The following is a 7,942-nucleotide window of genomic DNA, read 5'->3' as shown; positions in this document are numbered from 1 at the left end:
GCCCAGAGCACTGGGTTGGTGCTGCATGGTGTTCCAGGTGTAGCTGTGATGGGGACTCCTTCCTCAGCCCTTGTGTGCAATGTGCTGGGCAGTGCTAGAAGGGTTGTAGAGGGATTTATGGCTTCCTCAGTTTCCTTGGTACCTCTGTGACTGCTGAGGATGGCTCTTGGGGTGATTTATCAGAATGCACAACAATGAGGTCATGTTGGAACTGTTTACTCTGCTTTCCTTCGAAACAGAACAGATTTCCTGCTTGGTGTTTTAAAATGACTACGTGTTACTGGAACACCTGGCTGGGGTCACATCATGCAGAACATCAGCTTTTTGTTTGATGTTTACTTCTGATGCAGTAATTTCATCCTCGTTCCAAAGTTCCACCCTTAGCACCCCAAGAGGGTTTGGAAACCTTATTACCACCCTACAGCATGTGAATGTGCTTCTTACAGAGCGCAGTTGTGCTGGCTGAGCTGTGGTTGGTTTGTTTGGAAAACGCTGAGAGCAGAACTCTGTAGGTGAAACCCTCTTGCTCTGTCCCTGGATCCTCCATCCCAACCCCTACAGCTTCTCCATGGATTGAAGGGCGAAGGATGTGATACAGCCTCAGGCTGCCTGGGTGGCAGGGGCACTCCTTACTGAGAGTGGATGTTAAGCTGTTGAAAGTTAACTCAAACTCAAAGAAGGCTGTGAAATCCCTTTGTCCTTAGGACAGGGGTGAGCTGTGCTTCAGCAGCTTTCCTGGGTGAGTAACAGTGTGCGGGCGGCGCTGCGGCACGCTGGGGAGGTGCCCATAGCACAGGGATTGCTGCAGCATCCGCATCCCAGCCCCCATGGCTCTCAGGCTCATCCTGGCAGCGTTCACAACCACTGCTTGCTGCTCCTTGCCCCTTGTAATGTCACTTGGGTGGACAGAAAACATGGGCAGATCCCTCCATAAGGAAACCAGGGCGGGCAGCTGTCTGTTGAAGACTGAAGAGCGTGTTGGGGTGTACTACTTAAAGGATGTTTTAGTTTCAGGGTGATTAAAAGCTCTAAAAATGCACATTACAAAATAAAAAAATAAAAAAAACCCCAACAACTTGGATCTTGGTCCATGTGCAAATGGTGGAATTGCTTTATTGTTAACAGTCATTTCATACATTGGCAGAGATTGCCCGCAAGCTCTTAGGGAGTGCTCTGAGTTCTGCTCCTGTGCCATTTATTGTTGCACTTTGAGATCATTGCTTTTATGGCACTTTCTGCCATGGCTGTCTGCAGGAGTGATCTCTGCCCTTTGTGCTGTGGTTATGTGTTGGTCTGGTGCTGCAGCTCACATCGGGTTTTTAAAGTAACCGCTCCTGATCTCATGCTCAGTTTTATGGAGAGGAGCTGCCCTGCTCCGGGGCAAAGCTGCCCTGAGGATGTGGTCACTTCTTGGAGATGCAGCCTGAGCGATGCAGGAGCACCAGCTCTGTGCACACAGCTTAAACAGCTCATAGCAGTGGTGGTGGGCAGCTGTTGTTGCAGTGAGGCTGGGCGGTGGGAAATCCTAGCTTTGTAGATATGAATGTTAAGCATTCAGGCCTTCTGTTTAACTTTCATGGGTTTGGTAATGACATTTAAAAAGGAAAAAAAGTGGGAGTTTTATTGGTTTTACGTGGCCTGCAATTACATTTGACCTTTCATTTGGTACAACAGTCCGTATCCGCTATATTTCTAAACACTGGATATTAAGCCAAAGAACTTTCCTAAAGTAAACCCACTGTAAATTTTTGTGCTAGCATTGATATTGATTTCTCTTTTGCAAATGCTGTATAAATGCAGTGCTGGAAATCTCAGAGCATATTTTCTGAGGCTGAGCTGGAGAGTCAGTGGTATATAACAATGTGCTGTGTGTGTCAAAGCCAGCAGCCCACCTGCTCAGGACAGAAACCCAGGTGAGGAATGGCCCTGGTGAGCTTCCCTTGACGTGTGGTCTGTACCAACAGCACAGATATTTTGGTGAATAAAGAGAATTCTGTGCAGAGAGGAGCTCAAACTGCTGTTTCTCCTAATTACCCATTCTGCATAAAGTCCTGTCTTTCACGTGGAATCATCTGCACGTTGGAATATTGTTGCTTCAAGAAAGTTGGTTCTGTCCGTGGCTGCTGACGGGTGGCTCTGTGATGCTGAGCCCTCGCAGCAGGAGGAGGGAGAGGAATCCAAACCTGTGTGCTCTGTGCCTTTGTCAGAGTGTGCTGGAGGAGCTGCTGGCGCTGGGCTGAGCCAGAGGCCTGTTGTGCTGCAGCTGGGTCTGAGATGGATGCAAAATGTCACTTGTACCGTGTTATGGAAAGGTGCTGTAGCCCTCTGCACTGCGGTGGCTGTGCTGTATGGTTTAGGTTTTCTCACGTTCTTTGCTATTAGCAAAGCATTTTTACAGAATTGCCTAATCTCTCCCCTCTTTAAAACAGGTGTTAAAACATTTCAGTGGTGCTATTCATCCAATATGAGAAGTCATACTGCTTGTTATAGTGCGTTTGCTGCGGTATCCATTCATGTACATCATATTTTCAGAGGTATTTTAATAGCAGGCTGCTTCAAAGCCTTGCTCAGGTAACTGTGCAGCCATTGCTGCAGCAGCTGAAGTGTGAGCATTCTGTGCATCCCAGCTGGGCTGCTGAGCTGGGCTGTGAGCATCGATACAATTTCTTATGAGGCTGTGGAACTTAATTCGGTATTGGAGAAAGTAATGCAGAAGTGATTAGATGCTGTGAATGAAATTACTCACATCTTTTTTTTATTATTATTTTTCTCTTTTTAGGACTTAAATACTATCTACTCCTTCCTTCATGGGCTGGACATACTCTCACACTTCAGGGAGCATCAGCTGAGGTAAAGTACTGTGGAAGTGGAGCTGTGTGCCACAGGTGCTGTCGGGATGTGTGTTGTGGAGGTGAGCAGGGGTTTCTCTGCCTGCACGTAGAGGTGGCAGAACGTGAGCTGTGTCACTGCAGTGCTGTGTGAGTGCAAGCTAATGAGCTCTGCTGACAATGAGGGCAGGGCTTACTGCCATTTGTCTGCAAGGGATTGTGTAGGAAGTACCCCATGTTAGCTCCGGGTTGCAGATGCCTTTGACTGTTTCAGACATCCAGATGATCTCAGAACACACAAAATGGAAGGCCAACAAAGGCACAAAAAGTGCGTTGGAAGTATTTTAGTGCCTTCAGTTCTGTTGCTATGGCTAATTCCAACGTGTAGGAGTGATTTAAGCACTTAGAGAACAAGCTGAACGTTATCTATTTGCTTAATGAAGAACACCGTAATAATTTGAATTTTCTGGTGAAGCACATCCTTTATTTAGAACAAAAATAGTTGAGTTTGAGGTCTTAAAGCCTTAAAGCGATTCTGCTGAAATGTGGTGATTAATGGCTTATGATCTTTGGGGATTACCATTGAAATTAAATGTCATCTTCTCCTTCAGAATAATGTCATCCAGCGCTCGCTATGAGAGGTACAAAGGCAACCAAGTTCTCTTTTGGTAAGTACACATATTGCTGGTGGGAGTTCTCCAGCAGAAGTGTAAACAAAACCGCTGTAATGCATGCTGTAATACATCGTTTCCTCTTTTAGCAGTTGTAGATACAAGGCTTACAACACATCAGCTTGGTCAGGCTGGCCAAGAGCTTTGACAAGAGCTGGGGGTAGCAGTGCTGGTGCCTGGGTGGTGCCCACCAGCTGGCAGCACGGCTCCATTGGCAGCTGCGGTGTGGCTGTGTGCACCAAGAAAGCAATGCAAAAAAGCAGGCTGGGCTCCTCAGGAGGGGCTGGCAGCAGTGGTGGCACCTCGGGAGGAGCGGGGACTGGTGGCAGTGGTGGGGATGCTCAGCAGGTGGCACTCTTCCCCTGGCGCTGGCTGCCGAGCACGAAGCCATCGCTTTGCTGGGATGACACTTTGTGTAATGTGTTTTTGAGCTGCTGTAAAGAGAAGGTCGATAGCAATGATTTCTGGTGCCTTTTCTTACAGTTCGGAAACTATTGCAAGATGCTGGTACATACTGCTTTCTGGGTCTGTGCTCATGAAGGACTCCATGTTTTTACCACCTTGCAGGTAGGTGAAATTGTAGTTGGTTGTTTTTTCCAGGTCAAGTCAAGATCTGTTTTCAAACCAATGTTGATGCTACTGTAACTTTTTTTTTTAATACAATTTTTAAGATCATTTTTCTTTTTTTTTTTTCCCCGAAGTTGGGCAGTGGCCAAAAATGTTCTGCTAACTTCATTTAAATCCCTTCCACCCTTCGTTCATTAACACCAACCACCAAGTCTTGCCTGGCTGAATTTTTTTAGTTTGAGAGAATTTGTATTTGGCTTATTAACTCAGGGGCCTTTTGAATCACTCCTTCTCCATGACTGTTTTTTTGTAAAGGTCCTTGTCTCAAAAACACTGCTGTAGATCATGCAGTTTCTGTCCTTGGTTTGAGGCTGTATTTTAATGGCTTCTGTGATTTCTGTGTGAAGGAAGTGAATAGAGGCCAGCAGTGTTGGTTCCCGAGAGCTGCAGCACAGGAAGTGCTGGGATGTGCTTGAACTGAGGCTTGATATCTCACTTGAGCTGGACCTTGCTGTGCTGTGATGCTGTGCTTGACCTTGTGCATCACGCAGTGTTTGTTTCATTGTATCTTGAAAGTGTGCTGCTAGGATAGGCAGGAGTGACTTAAAAAAAAAAAAAAGGTTAGTGTGATGGGCTCCATCTCCTGCCAGCAACTGAGCTGGAGTCCAGCAGTGCCAGAAGTGAGGATGTAACAAGCTGAGATTTACTTAAAGCCTATATGAAGATAGTTGTTTTTCTGAATTTGTGGCATGTGTCACATAACTACATCATTAAGTTTCTTTTTTTTAAAGAAGAAAAAGAATTCTGCTGTTGCTAGTTTACAGCATTACAGCTATATAATGGGTAATGAGGAAAAATAGCTGCTAGATAGAAAAGGGGTCACAAATTTCTGTTATGTGAACTACTGGCAAGTTATGGCTTAAATGGTGTAGCTCTTGGGATGTGTTGTCCACTCTTGCATTGAGAGCACATGAAAGGGATCACACTCCTCTTTCAAATAACCAACCTGTTCCCTGCCTGTGTTTTCATTTTACTGGAGGAGGAAAAATGAAGAATTGAAATTCAAGTGGATGTTTGATATGCTGAAGGTTTGGAGTGAAAACGCAGACATGTACAATTAGACAAACTAAAAGGATAGCTAATTAGTGAAGAGTTAAGGTGAGCAAAAAGATGTTGAAACTATCTGAATCTTTTTGTTTCCCCCAAAGCTTTTGACTTTGTTGGCACCAACCAACCAGTCCTGCTTGGTCCTCCTGGGGCCAGGATCTCAGATGGAGAAGTGAAGTATGATAATGTTTGGTTGCTTTCCTTGGTCTGAATGCCTCATGTAACACTTTTGTAGTTGAGGGATTTGTAGTCACCAATGCTCTGCAAGCTGTTTTCAATGAAAGAGTGCTTGGATTATGTAGTACTATTCTTTTCGTAACTATAATTAGCACTGTTTAATTACATTTAAGGAAACATAAGGTGTTATGGATTATTCCTTGTCCCTAGCCAAGTCATTCTGTAAGGAGGCTCAAATTTGTGTCTCTAAGAAAACATAGCATTGCCTTCATTCTCATCCCCTTGGGTATTACAAAAAAATGCCCCTTTTGATAGGACACAAAAAAGCATCATTTTCTTCCTTGCTTACTTCTCTTTTGTTCTTTTTGCTTAAGCAGTAACAGTGGAAATGGCCCAGAGTGCATCATGAGGTGTGAAGCATCTTCTCAAGAATAGAAAAGCTATTTCAAACTTTGAATAGGAAGTTGGTAACAGTAATGACAATTACCTGACTTCCTGAATTGATTATGTTGCTGGTGTGTATGTGCTTGGTTTTTGTTTTTTTCTTCCAGAATCTCTCAGTGCATTTTAGTATTGCTTTGAATTTTTTTTTTTTTTAAAGAAGAAAAGTGCCTAACCAACCCTAGTAATATTGTTTGCCCTAAAGAAAGGCAGAGAGTTTGGTTTTAAAAGACAGGACATCTGTCCATTCAGGTAATTCATTTTTGGATAAGGAGCTCGATGCTGTGCACTTTCTGCCTAATGAGCATATGATGCTATACCTGCATATCAGTGACATAAACTGTATGGAAGAAAACATTGCTCAGTATACTGATGCATCTGTGCTGCTTTAAATAAATAAATAAATAAATAAATAAATAAATTAAATCATCCTTGAAGTGTTCTGTGATGCTGAAGGGAGTGGAGATGTCCTTCCAGCCAGCAGCCTTTTTGGAAGGCATCCTGCTTAGCTTTCAGCTATTTGATTTGTGTGGTCTGGAATAAATGTGTCAACACATGAGCAAAGATGAGAGAGGTTGGAGAGAGGTGTCATCTGCACAAAAGTGATGCAGGATGGTGTTAAATGTAAGGCCTTCCCTTGAGGCATCCCTGGGGAAAATGGGTGAGGACCAAAATAGAATCCTTAATGTGTGGCAGGCTATAAATACCAGGGATGAGAAATTAGGCTTTATGGAGACCTCCTAGTGCTCTGAAAAGGTCATGAGCCAGGCTGGAATAGTTCTCATTTTGAAAGAACTGGGTGGACAGAAGCATCTACTGTGACAGATAATAGTCAGCAAATGGATTTCAGTTGGCAACTCGATCCTCGTGTGTGGCTCGTGGTCACTCCCTTCCAATTATCCTTTTGTAACACTGATGTGGTAATTCCAATTGTGTGTTTAGCTCCGGAGCATTTGACAAACCTCCTATGGGGGGTGTATGTGTCCATTTTTCTTGTGGTTGTTGTCTGTTTTGTTTCCAACTAACTGCCTTGTACCCGTGTTTAATAATTATGTGTAAAACTGCTGTTACAGTTATTGGTGAGATACTTTCAATTTCCGTAAATGTGAATAGAAGGGGAAGATCTGCTGCCAATTTCCTGCTCCCTTCCCACAACACTTGGCTGGGTAGATGACAGGGAAAGGACACTACCTTGACAGGTGGAGGAGGCTCCAGTAGACCATTGCTTCGGTTGGATGAGATGCTGCCAGGCTCCCCTTTTCTTCATGTCCTGTTTCATCCATTATCTACTCATCCGTTATCTACCATTCTGATATTTAGCTCGGGAAAACCTTCCTGTCCTTCTGCAGATCATTAAAGAGCAAAATATCTGGATTCAGACCTGAAAGAGGCATAGCCCAGCTGAAGCAGGCAGCTGCCTGTGTATCTCTGTAGGCTCTTGAGTGAGTTGGGGCAGATGCTTGGGAGAGGCTTTCTGTGCAAGCTGTAATTCAGTAATTGGCTTGAAGATTGGAGGATTAAGACTTGTGTGCAGGTCGGATAAAATTTGTTCTTCATCTGATGACGAAGATAAGAGCCCTGTAAGACTCTGTTTTTCTTTTTTAAACAGTATAAGCAAATCAGTCATTAATAGCAGGTACTAAGATGGCCCAATTTTGATTACCCTATTGCCCGGAGAATGGATTTGTCAGTACGCTTGGTACAGTAGGAAAAGAGTATTCTTCCTAACATGAAAGTGATGGCCAGAACAAAAGAACAGGATTGGGGGATTTTGTGGAAGGAAAATCGTGTCAGCAAGTTAAAGAGTTTTTCTGTTAACCTTGCTTGTTAATCAAGATAATTCATTTGAACAGGATATTTGAAGGAGATTACTCACAGCAAGATTAGCCATAGGAAATGTATCAAGGGCCTAGAGGAACTTCTGAAGCCAATTATGTGGATGACAACCTCCTACAGCTGTGAGAATTGAACCTTTAAGGGAAAAATACAAAGTATTGAAACATTCAAGATGTGTCTTGAAAACAAACAATTCTTTTCCTGACCCTTCCAAGAAATTCAGAAATGGCTGTTCTGAAATTTCACAGGTGGAGGAAATTGGTGTCATTATCCCAAATTCAGGTGGTGCATTTGTTGCCTACAAACAAGTAGTCT

General features: G+C 43.8%; 1 long non-coding RNA gene across 1 annotated transcript; it reads left to right on the top strand.

The window, feature by feature from the left end:
• The first annotated feature begins 2,752 nt into the window (after positions 1-2,752).
• Positions 2,753-4,667, top strand: LOC104913321. Its single transcript, XR_004161455.1, has 3 exons — positions 2,753-2,850; positions 3,440-3,496; positions 3,983-4,667. It is a non-coding gene; the product is annotated as an uncharacterized LOC104913321 (long non-coding RNA).
• Positions 4,668-7,942: the final 3,275 nt, after the last annotated feature.

The sequence above is a fragment of the Meleagris gallopavo genome, chromosome 15 (genome assembly GCF_000146605.3).
Source record: "Meleagris gallopavo isolate NT-WF06-2002-E0010 breed Aviagen turkey brand Nicholas breeding stock chromosome 15, Turkey_5.1, whole genome shotgun sequence".
In the NCBI taxonomy this organism is placed as follows: Eukaryota; Metazoa; Chordata; class Aves; order Galliformes; family Phasianidae; genus Meleagris; species Meleagris gallopavo.
The sequence above is the reverse complement of the archived record's forward strand: the minus strand, read 5'-3'. Positions and strand labels throughout refer to the sequence as shown.